This window comes from Schistocerca cancellata, chromosome 12 (genome assembly GCF_023864275.1).
Source record: "Schistocerca cancellata isolate TAMUIC-IGC-003103 chromosome 12, iqSchCanc2.1, whole genome shotgun sequence".
Taxonomy (NCBI): domain Eukaryota; kingdom Metazoa; phylum Arthropoda; class Insecta; order Orthoptera; family Acrididae; genus Schistocerca; species Schistocerca cancellata.
In genome coordinates, this window is record NC_064637.1 from 61,139,725 (window position 1) to 61,152,732 (window position 13,008).

A 13,008-nucleotide genomic window follows, 5' to 3' on the forward strand; every position below is an offset into this window, starting at 1 on the left:
GAGCAGTGGAATTCTCTACACTCGAATAGGCAGAATGCACACCGTGTCAGATGGTACATACCTGATGGCTGGACTAAAAGAAAATAGTAGTAACAGTAGTAGTAGTGGTAGTAGTAGTAGTAGTAGTAGTAGCAACAATTACAAAGGGTGTTCAAAAAGTTTTGCACAGTCATCTCCATTTTTTTATTTTTTGCAGCAGGAAAATGAATTTTTTTGTGGACATACTTGGAACATTTAGCTATAAGTTGGTATATAAAAATATTTTCTTTTATTTACAGGTGAGCCATAATGGACCGTGAAATAGATGTCAGGTTGTGACAATGGTCGGTGATGGAGTTCCTCTTCAAGACTGGAGATAACTCTGCCACATTGATTCACAGGAAGTCATTTCCTGTTTATGGGGATGTCACAGTGGATCACAGCAGTATCCGGTGGTAGTTGCAGAGGTTTAAAGAAGGTGATTTCTCTCTACTGGACAATCCACGATGCGGTAGACCATCGACAGTAGTGAGTGATGCGAATAACGGGACCGTTGATCAAATCATCCAAAATGACAGATGTGTGATGACATGACAGCTTGCTGAAATGACTTGTTTGTCCTTGGGTAGTGTGGTAGCACTGGTACAGTCACTAGGGTACAGAAAAATCTGTGCACATTGGATGCCTAGATCATTGACTAGAGAAATGAAAACGATGAGGAAGAATGTGTGCGAGGGTCTCATGAAGACCTTTACTGAAGAGTGGAAAGAGTGTTTTGACGGTGTCATTATGCGGAATGAAACACGGTTGTTTTTGTCTGAACCTGAGAGCAAAACCCAATCCGTGGAGTGGCGTCATCTGGGCTCCCCTCGGAAGAAGAAACCGAGACTTTCACCAACAACAGGCTGAAATGTCACGGCCTCCTTCTGGGATCAGTGTCAAGTCATTTTCATTGACTTTTTGGACGCTGGCTCCACAATTAACTGACACCATTACTGTTTGTCATTGGACAAGCTGCGACGTGCAATCGAGACCCACAGACCACAGCTTCAGGGTCAGCTCATCAGACTACACCATGACAATGCCAAACCCCATACAGCCCTTACAACACAGGAGAAAATCAGAAAATGGGTTCAAAAATTGTTCCTCATCCTCCCTACAGTTTGGACTTGGCTGCGTCTGACTTTTAGCTCTTTGGTCGTCTGAAGGCCCACCTGCACGGTAAAACATTTGATAGTGAGGAACACCTTATTTTCTGTGTCAAGCGATGGTGTAAAAGTCAATCCCCAGAATTTTACCAAAGTGAATTCACATCATGGAAAGAACATTGGGCCAGATGCATCACATCTGCTACATTCAGTAGGCTCAATGTATAGCTAAATTCTCCTCCTGCAAAAAATAAAAAAACTTAGGGACAACTATGCAAAACTTTTTTAACGCCCTTTGTATTATTATTTTTATTATAATAATTATTATTATTATTTGCGAGGCAGGTTTGTGATGAAAGTAGAAGCTCATTTTATAGTGAACACAATTAACAACTTGACCAAACAACACAACTTACCTACACTAATGTTACACATATGATTTACAGGGCTTGAATTTTATTAATTACTAGTAGTAAGTTGTCCGCAGCTCATGGTCTTGCGGTAGTGTTCTTGCTTATCGCGCACAGGGTCCCGGGTTCGATTCCCAGCGGGGTCAGGGATTTTTCCTGCCTCAAGATGACCTTCTTCTTCTTCTTCTTCTTCTTCTTCTTCTTCTTCTTCCACCACCATCATCATCATCATCATTATCCCCATTACAGTTGGAGGAAGGCAATGGCAAACCACCTCCACTAGGACCTTGCCTAGTACAGCAGTGCACCTACGCTCCTCTGAGTATGGGACATCATCATCATCATCATCAGTAATAAGTCATTCATACTAACTACACATGCGTTCCTATCACATGCACCTGTGAATTGTGTTTTCATCTAAGTGTCATTAATTCAATACTGCACTGAGGCGACAAAAGTCATGGGGTACTTCCTAATGTAATATCAGATCAAGTTTTACCAAGTGAGGTGATGGAGTGGTTCATACACTGGACTCACATTCTGGAGGACGACAGTTCATACCCGCATCCAGCCATCCCGATTTAGGTTTTCTGTGATCCCCCTAAATCGCTTCAGGCAAATGCCGGGACACTTCCTTCGAAATGGCACGGCCAACTACCTTCCCCATCTTTCCCTAACCCGACAGGACCGACGACGACGCTGTTTGGTCCCCTCCCCCAAATCAACCAACCAGCCAACCACCTTTTGCCCAGCATAGTGCAGCCGCACAATGTGGCATGGACTCAAGTCACTGTAGATTGTAGATTGTATTTTATTGGTCCTGTTGTCTACATAGCAGCTTATGCATAAGACATTGGACAAGTCAAGTTATAAATATACAGGCTGAAAGTAATTTCAAGGCATACATATTTAAGCTTACAATAATACACTTTACACACAAGTATTTATATAACATATTTCATAAATTTAAATATTCTTCAATGGAATAAAAGCAGTGATGCTGTAAATATGACTTTAGAGATTTTCCAAATGTATTGACCTCAGTGATAGCTTTTATGTTTTCAGGAAGTTTGTTATAAAGCTTAACTCCCATGTGAAAAGTACATTTTTGGCACAGTGCTGTGCTGATTTGAGTCATATGTAAGTTCCTGTTTTGTCTGGTAAAGTGCTCATGTATATCACAGTTTTTTTGTAGCCTCTGGTCCTTGCCTATTACATTTAATTTAAAGAACAAAAGGGTTTCCATAATGTATACACACGGTAATGGGGGAATACCAGATTTCTTAAACAGGGGTTTACAAGAGTCTCTAGGCTTGCACCCAAACAAGATTCTAATGGCCCTTTTTTGTAGTTTAAAAGTGCTATTAGCTATTTTAGAGTTTCCCCAGAAGGTGACCCCATATCTAAGACGAGAATGAAAGTACGCATGATATGCATTCAATACTGTTTTCTCACTACAGCATGATTTTAATGAACAAAGAAGATAACATGTTTTGCTCAGTTCTGCATTGAGACATTCAATATGCTTATTCCATCTGATGTTACTCTGCAGCCAAAGTCCTAAGAATTTGGTTTCAGTACTGTTACCAACTGGTTCGTCATTGATAGAGACTGATGGGATAAACATGTCCTTGTTAGTAACATTGTGGAATTTTAGAGCAACAGTTTTCTTACTGTTTATTACAAGCTGATTACTCTATGCCCAGCTGCTAAGTTGTTTCGTGACCGTGTTTACTGTCTGCTGTAACTGTTCATCGTCGTCTCCTTTTAGTAGAATTGTGGTGTCATCTGCAAATATGATTGATTTGTGTGCATCAATATTTAAGCTTAGATCATTTATGTACAGAAGTACTGGAAGTCCACAGCAGAAACACTGAGCTACGCTCCCTCTATAGTCATCCATATTTGCAAAAGTGTTGCCGGTGCACGATGATGTGCTCAAACTGAGCTCTCAATCGTGTCTCATAAATGTTTGTCGGGATTCGTGTCAGGTGATCTAGGTGGCCGAACCATTCGCTCAAATCGTCCAAAATGTTCTTCAAACTGATCTCTGACCACTGTGGCCCGGTGACACACCACACTGTCATCTGCATAAATTCCACTGTCGTTTGGGAATGTGAAATCCACGAATGGCTGCAATGGTCTCCAAGTAGCTGAACATAACCATTTCCAGTCAGTCTACATCTAGGTGATTACTCTGTTATTCAAAATAAAGTGCCTGGCAGAGGGTTCAATGAACCACTTTCACGCTGTCTCTCTACCGTTCCACTCTCGAACGGCACGTGGAAAAAAACGAGCACTTAAATTTTTCCATGCGAGCCCTGATTTTTCTTATTTTATGATGATGATCATTTCTCCCTATGTAGGTGGGTGCCAATAGAATGTTTTCACAATCAGAGGAGAAAACTGGTGATTGGAATTTCATGAGAAGATCCCGTTGCAACGATAAACGCCTTTGTTTTAATGATTGCCACTCCAATTCACATATCGTGTCTGCGACACTATCACCCCTATTTCGCTATAATACAAAACGAGCTGCCCTTCTTTGTACTTTTTCGATTTCATCCGTCAGTCCCACCTGATGCGGATCCCACACCGCACAGAATAGGATGGACAAGTGTAGTGTAAGCAGTCCCCTTGGTAAACCTGTTGCACGTTCTAAGTGTTCTGCCAATGAATCACAGTCTTTGGTTTGCTCTATCCACAATATTATCTATGAGATGTTCCAATTTAGGTTATTTGTAATTGAAATCCCTAAGTATTTAGTTAAATTTACAACCCTCAGATTTGTGTGGCTTACTGCATAGTCGAAATTTAGCCGATTTCTTTTAGTGCTCATGTGAATATCTTCACACTTTTCTTTATTCAGGGTCAATTGCCACTTTTTGCACCATACAGATATCTTATCTAAATCATTCTGCAAGTTGTTTTGATCATCTGATAACTTTACAAGTTGGTAAATGACATCATCATCTGCAAACAATCTAAGACAGCTACTGGGATTGTCTCCTATGTCGTTAATGTAGATCAGGTACAATAGAGGGCCTATAACACTTCCTTGGGAAACGCCGGATATTACAGGGCTATTACAAATGATTGAAGCGATTTCATAAATTCACTGTAGCTCCATTCATTGACATATGGTCACGACACACTACAGATACGTAGAAAAACTCAAAGTTTTGTTCGGCTGAAGCCGCACGTCAGGTTTCTGCCTCCAGAGCGCTCGAGAGCGCAGTGAGACAAAATGGCGATAGGAGCCGAGAAAGCGTATGTCATGCTTGAAATGCACTCACATCAGTCAGTCATAACAGTGCAACGAAACTTCAGGACGAAGTTCGACAAAGATCCACCAACTGCTAACTCCATTCTGCGATGGTATGCGCAGTTTAAAGCTTCTGGATGCCTCTGTAAGGGGAAATCAACGGGTCGGCCTGCAGTGAGCGAAGAAACGGTTGAACGCGTGCGGGCAAGTTACACGCGTAGCCCGCAGAAGTCGACGAATAAAGCAAGCAGGGAGCTAAACGTACCACAGCCGACGGTTTGGAAAATCTTACGGAAAAGGCTAAAGCAGAAGCCTTACCGTTTACAATTGCTACAAGCCCTGACACCCGATGACAAAGTCAAACGCTTTGAATTTTCGGCGCGGTTGCAAAAGCTCGTGGAAGAGGATGCGTTCAGTGCGAAACTTTTTTTCAGTGATGAAGCAACATTTTTTCTTAATGGTGAAGTGAACAGACACAATGTGCAAATCTGGGCGGTAGAGAATCCTCACGAATTCGTGCAGCAAATTCGCAATTCACCAAAAGTTAACGTGTTTTGTGCAATCTCACGGTTTAAAGTTTACGGCCCCTGTTTCTTCTGCTAAAAAAAGGTTACAGGGCACGTGTATCTCGACATGCTGGAAAATTGGCTCATGCCGCAACTGGAGACCGACAGCGCCGACTTCATCTTTCAACAGGATGGTGCCCCACCGCACTTCCATCATGATGTTCGGCATTTCTTAAACAGGAGATTGGAAAACCGATGGATCGGTCGTGGTGGAGATCATGATCAGCAATTCGTGTCATGGCCTCCACGCTCTCCCGACTTAACCCCACGCGATTTCTTTCTGTGGGGTTATGTGAAAGACTCAGTGTTTAAAACTCCTCTACCAAGAAACGTGCCAGAACTGCGAGCTCGCATCAACGATGCTTTCGAACTCATTGATGGGGACATGCTGCGCCAAGTGTGGGAGGAACTCGATTATCGGCTTGATGTCTGCCGAATCACTAAAGGTGCACATATCGAACATTTGTGAATGCCTAAAAAACTTTTTGAGTTTTTGTATGTGTGTGCAAAGCATTGTGAAAATATCTCAAATAATAAAGTTATTGTAGAGCTGTGAAATCGCTTCAACCATTTGTAATAACCCTGTACTTATGTTTTACTCAAATGAACGGTTCAGTTTGATCAGAGGGGCAAACCCGTTCCAGTAACACACGATTATGGAGCCACCACTGGCTTGCGTAGTGCCTTTTCGAGAATTTGAATCCATGGCTTTGTAGTGCCTGCACCACACTCAAACCCTACCATCAGTTTTTACCAATTGAAATCGAGACTCATCTGACCGGGCCAGAGCTTTCCAGCTGTCCACACACTTGTGTCAGTCATTCACTGCCTCAGTCCATTAACGCCAAATTTTGCCGCATTGTCCTAATGGATACATTCATCATACGTCCCACATTGATTTCTGTGGTTACTTCACATTGTGTCTCACATCTGTTATCACTGACTGGACGGTGAGACACTTTTTACTTCAGTGCCCATATTTTAATCCACTACGCGCCCGTTTACAGATGTCACCTGATATATCTTCCCTTTTAGCAGATGACACGTGCTCAGCCGATCGTGTCCTCGAGTTTATCAGTGTCAGTGTGATGACATCAGTCATCTGAAGCTCTTTTTTGGGGAAAACAAACCCTCTTCAACGGTAGTTTTCTAAGATTTCCTTCTGTTTTTAGTTTCCTTCCTTTTTGAGTTTCGTTCCCATTGTTGTTGATTTAACATTAAGTTTTTTACCCTTCCCTAAGCCACAGAATGGGCACTTATGACCAGAGCAGTTTTGTGCCCTAAAACTATAAAAAAAAAAAAATTCTATGCAAATGTCGCCACCCTCAGTTGTTAAGTGAAGGCCATCACTTTAGTTTTGAAAATACTACACACAGAGTGTTTTCAGAAAATCATAGTTGAAGAGATGGAGAGGAAATTCGGGTGGAAGTACGCTACGTGACAGTCAGAGCCTAGGCTGTGGAAGGTGTCAGATCGAGTTGTCGGCCGAGGGCCACAGTAGGGGTTAGAGCGAGGATTCTGCCCTGATCACCGCTTTGCTGGCTCCAGCTGGTGAGCATTCCACAGCTCTGGCACAGAATGAATTGTTAATGTGGATTTTCTGTGTCCACGGCAAGTGCTTTCAAATGGCAGCAGTCACTGTCCAATTCGCATTTTGTGTTACCTTCCAGCTTTGTAGATCACAATCACTGTCAACGAATTAGTTTCAGTCAGACTGCAGTAGCATAGTTAATGACAGAATGGGAGTTAATTTTCCATGCACACTCCCCAGGTTTGTTAGCCAAATGTCGTTACACACAATTTATTTCATTATACAATAACTTGGACGTAATGTAAGTTCCTTAAGTCAATTCATGTCCAATGTCATTCTCTTTTGGTGTAGTAAATTTATAGTTACATTCATCTGTTATTCCAGTAGATTTTTTACCTTGTTCATATCAATTATGTTGGACTTTATGGGATTTATATTGGACTATTGTAATCACCCCCCCATGAACCATGTGGACCTTGCCGTTGGCGGGGAGGCTTGCGTGCCTCAGTGATACAGATGGCTGTACCGTAGGTGCAACCACAATGGAGGGGTATCTGTTGAAAGGCCAGACAAATGTGTGGTTCCTGAAGAGGGGCAACAGCCTTTTCAGTAGTTGCAGGGGCAACAGTCTGGATGATTCACTGATCTGGCCTTGTAACACAAACCAAAACGGCCTTGCTGTGCTTGTACTGCGAACGGCTGAAAGCAAGGGGAAGCTACAGCCGTAATTTTTCCCTGGGCATGCAGCTTTACTGTATGATCAAATGATGATTGCGTCCTCTTCGGTAAAATATTCCGGAGGTAAAATAGTCCCCCATTCGAATCTCCGGGTGGGGACTACTCAAGAGGACGTCATTATCAGGAGAAAGAAAACTGGCGTTCTATGGATCGGAGTGTGGAATGTCAGATCCGTTAATTGGGCAGGTAGGTTAGAAAATTTAAAAAGGGAAATGGATAGGTTAAAGTTAGATATAGTGGGAATTAGTGAAGTTCGGTGGCAGGAGGAACAAGACTTTTGGTCAGGTGTATACAGGGTTATAAATACAAAATCAAATAGGGGAAATGCAGGAGTAGGTTTAACAATGAATAAAAAAAAATATAGGAGTGCGGGTAAGCTACTACAAACAGCATAGTGAACGCATTATTGTGGCCAAGATAGACACGAAGCCCATGCCTACTACAGTAGTACAAGCTTATATGCCAACTAGCTCTGCAGATGATCAAGAAATTGATGAAATGTATGATGAGATAAAAGAAATTACTCAGGTAGGGAAGGGAGACGAAAATTTAACAGTCACGGGTGACTGGAATTCGAGAGTAGGAAAAGGGAGAGAAGGAAACATAGTAGGTAAATATGGATTGGGGCTAAGAAATGAAAGAGGAATTCACATGGTAGAATTTTGCACAGAGCACAACTTAATCATAGCTAACACTTGGTTCAAGAATCATAAAAGAAGGTTGTATACATGGAAGAATCCTGGAGATACTAGATAGAAGGTATCAGATAGATTATATAATGGTAAGACAGAGATTTAGGAAGCAGGTTTTAAATTGTAAGACATTTCCAGGGGCAGATGTGGACTCTGACCACAATCAATTGGTTATGAACTGTAGATTAAAACTGAAGAAACTGTAAAAAGGTAGGAATTTAAGGAGATGGGACCTGGATAAACTGATTAAACCAGAGGCTGTACAGAGTTTCAGGGAGAGCATAAGGGAACAATTAACACGAATGGGGGAAAGAAATACAGTAGAAGAAGAATGGGTAGCACTGAGGGATGAAGCAGTCAAGGCAGCAGAAGATCAAGTAGGTAAAAAGACAAGGGCTAGTAGAAATCCTTGGGTAACAGAAGAAATATTGAATTTAATTGATGAAAGGAGAAAATATAAAAATGCAGTAAATGAAGCAGGCAAAAAGGAATACAAACATCTGAAAAATGAGATCGACAGGAAGTGCAAAATGGCTAAGCAGGGACGGCTAGAGGACAAATGTAAGGATGTAGAGGCTTATCTCACGAGGGGTAAGATAGATACTGCCTACAGGAAAATTAAAGAGACCTTTGGAGTAAAGAGAACCACTTGTATGAATATCAAGAGCTCAGATGGAAACCCAATTCTAAGCAAAGAAGCGAAAGCAGAAAGGTGGAAGGAGTATGTAGAGAGTCTATACAAGGGTGATGTGCTCGAGAGCAATAGTATGGAAATGGTAGAGGATGTAGATGAAGAGGAAATGGGAGATATGACAATGTGTGGAGAATCTGACAGAGCACTGAAAGACCTGAGACGAAACAAGGCCCCAGGAGTAGATAACATTCCATTAGAACTGCTGACGGCCTTGGGAGAGCCAGTCCTGACAAAACTCTACCATCTGGTGACCAAGATGGTAGAGGCAAAATACTCTCAGACTTCAAGAAGAATATAATAATTCCAATCCCAAAGAAAGTAGGTGTTGACAGATGTGAAAATTACCGAACTACCAGTTTAATAAGTCACAGCTGCGAAATACTAACGCGAATTCTTTACAGACGAATGGAAAAACTGCTAGAAGCTGACCTCGGGGAAGATCAGTTTGGATGCCGTAGAAATATTGGAAGACGTGAGGCAATACCGACCTTACAACTTATCTTAGAAGAAAGATTAAGGAAAGGCAAACCTACATTTCTAGCATTTGTAGACTTAGAGAAAGCTTTTGACAATGTTGATTGGAATACTCTCTTTCAAATTCTGAAGGTGGCAGGTGTAAAATACAGAGAGCGAAAGGCTATTTACAATTTGTACAGAAAGCAGATTGCAGTTATAAGAGTCGAGGGACATGAAAACGAAGCAGTGGTCGGGAAGGGAGTGAGACAGGGTTGTAGCCTATCCCCAATGTTATTCAATCTGTATATTGAGCAAGCAGTAAAGGAAACGAAAGAAAAATTCAGAGTAGGTATTAAAATCCATGGAGAAGAAATAAAAACTTTGAGGTTCGCTGATGACATTGTAATTCTGTCAGAAAGAGCAAAGGACTTGGAAGAGCAGTTGAACAGAATGGACAGTGTCTTGAAAGGAGGATACAAGATGAACATCAACAAAAGCAAAACAATGATAATGGAATGTAGTCAAATTAAGTTGGATGATGCTGAGGGAATTAGATTGGGAAATGAGACACTTGAAGTAGTAAAGGAGTTTTGCTATTTGGGGAGCAAAATAACTGATGATGGTCGAAGTAGAGAGGATATAAAATGTAGACTGGCAATGGCAAGGAAAGCGTTTCTGAAGAAGAGAAATTTTTTAACATTGAGTATAGATTTAAATATCAGGAAGTCGTTCCTGAAAGTATTTGTATGGAGTGTAGCCATGTATGGAAGTGAAACGTGCATTCACGAATGGAATGGAAAAAGTCCTAATAACTGGTACAGTGGGTTGTACCCTCTCCTACAAACTGCACAGTTGGTTGCAGAGTATAGATGTAGATGCAGATGTAGTGGCCCTGTGTAAGTTTTTGTCTCTGAGCATGGAATACTGTTTTTATTGGAAAAAAAATTAATGTGCATAGCCCCTTCAGAGGTCATTATTGGTATCTTTGCTAGATACTAACGGCAGTTTTTGAGATGACCAAAATTGCCCATTACTTAACATGATGGTGAAGAAGCACTCTATGTAACAGATGGCCAGTTAACTACATATGAGCGCACATAGATATATGTATGAGAAGCAACTATATTAGGAAGGAGTGAAGACAACTGCTAATTTATTGTATAATGAAAACTGCTGTGGTAGTCTGTGTAATTTATGTATGAATATTTTCCTGTGTCATGAAATGTCAAATATTGGCAGGGACAGGAAAAAAATCATTTTAATTTTTGCCACATTCGGTGTTGTTCTTTCCAGATTCTGGTGGCATTGTCTGCCATTCTCTGTGCTACTTTTTGCCAAATTCGACACTTTTTCTGCCTAATTTATTTTCTTGTTAGTTTCACTGTTGTCTTTTTTGCCAATTTCCATGTTTTTTTGCCTCATCATGTTTTTTTCCAATTTTGGTGTCATCTTTTGTGGATTTTGGTGTCTTTTGTGCCAAATTCAGTACTATTTTTTGCAAGATATAGTGTTTCTTTTCATATATTAGGTGCAATTTTTCAGTCAAATTTGGTGTTTTTTGCTAATGCCACTTTTTTTTCTTTTTGCCAATTTCAGTGCTATTTTTGATGTCACATCATAGTTTGTTACACATAACATTAACTGTCATTTCAAGGCTATACACAAACCTCAAACATGAGGATAAAAAAAAGGCAAAATGCAATTTCAACATTCAATAACTATGAGTTGTGAATATTGGTGAATCGTCATCCTCATATTTGTAACATTTTTATATACAGAAATATGAAAAATTTCACGATATTTCCCAAAGAATTTGCATTATTGTTTTCACAAAATTTACCTGTCCCTAAATATTGGCTGTCAGGATTTGCAATATTAAGATAATATATGTTAACAGGGCATTCTGCACATTAATCACGTATTTTATCGCTCCCACTACCTATCAGTGTAACAGTAGCTTCCCTCTTAGTACACCCTCAATGCCTTTTTAAATTTTTTCCCTTGTGCAACAGGGAACTACTATCTCTGTCAGACTGTAAACAATCTGTGCTTTTATCATTCTATTCTATTTGCATTTTCTTCCTTCCAGCAGCTCATCTCCTAATGTCACCCTATTATTTCTTGCTCTTCTTCCGATCGATTCAGTTCTCCTCTGCATTGACTGATTCTGCACTATTGTCTTATGTTTCCAAGGCACGTCACTGCCACATTTGACAAGAACATTGTGAGGATATTGTTTAATGTTAGGAAGACCGACGTCTCCTAAATTCCAGATACTCATTACTATACACGTTGAGTCACGAGGTTTTCTGGAGGGTATTCTTTAGGTTATTTGAAACAAAAACTGTAAATGAAGTAATGGGATCAGATCCATAATTAAAAAGCTACAGTAACTGAAAAACTTGGGGAAAATGGCAAAAAAAACTTTTATTATAGGATTTAACTATCAAAAGTGCACATAATAATTAATTTAAACAATTTTGTAGCAGTCTCTTGCATTCAGAGTGGATTTAAAGCAAGTATTCAAAATTTCCTCCCTGCATTTGAAGACAAAGATTTGTACGGTGGTGAACCATTCGAGTGGCATTTCGTTATTTCACATGCTCGTTCCTTATTGACGTTGCTGCATCGAAAATACGTTGCGTCAGTTCTTCTAGTGTTTCCACCTTAACTTCATACACGATGTCCTCCATCCACCCCAGATGCAGTAATATAGGGGTGTTAAATCTAGGGATCTGGCAGGCTATTTGATAGGGTCCCTGCAACCTATCCATCGATGTGGGAATTGCTGATTAAGATCAGCTGTTACCACGTGGTGGAAGCATGCAGGTGCCCCGTCATGTTGGACGTACATGTGGCTTCTTGTTTCCAGAGGAACATCTTCAAGAAGCTGTGGTAAGTCTTCTCGTAAAAAGTTACCATGCATCTGACCATTTAAATTTCCCAGGAGAATAGACGGCCCCAGTAACTGGTCACACACAGCACCACATCAGCCATTGACACTGAATCTGCAATGAAACTGAAATATTACCATGGCATGAGGATTTTTGTCTGCCCAGACATGCATGTTATGCATATTGTTGATGCCATCTCTTGTAAAGGTTGCCTGAACATTATGAAGCGACAGAGCTGCTGATTTCCATTATGCAGTTAGAAAAGTGCAAACAATTGGCACAAACATGTGGCTCTAAATGGCGAACGTTCTGCACAAGAAAACAATACAGTCCATTCTCGTGAAAAATCCTACATGCCTTAGATTGTGCAACGTTCAGTCGGGTAGCTAGGCATCTTGTACTTGAACGAGGACTGCGCTCTACTGAATTAAGGATGTTTTCCTCTTCTTGAATGTCACGATGTCTTTCAGAGTGAATATGAATACTGGGAAGAGTACCAGTTTCTAGCAATGTTCTATACGTTCCAGTAAATGTTTTGGCACTCGAAATCCTTCGATTAGGATACCGACGGTGATATACGGCAACAGCAGTTTTCCAATTACCATCAAAGAAACCCAAAATGTACGGCATCTCTC

General features: G+C 40.8%; 1 protein-coding gene across 1 annotated transcript in view; it reads right to left on the bottom strand.

Annotated features, from left to right (window-relative positions):
* LOC126109594 (F-box/LRR-repeat protein 7-like) overlaps window positions 1–13,008 on the bottom strand; it is a 135,748-nt gene that overhangs the window by 4,970 nt on the left and 117,770 nt on the right. The gene's annotated exons all lie outside the window — the stretch shown is intronic.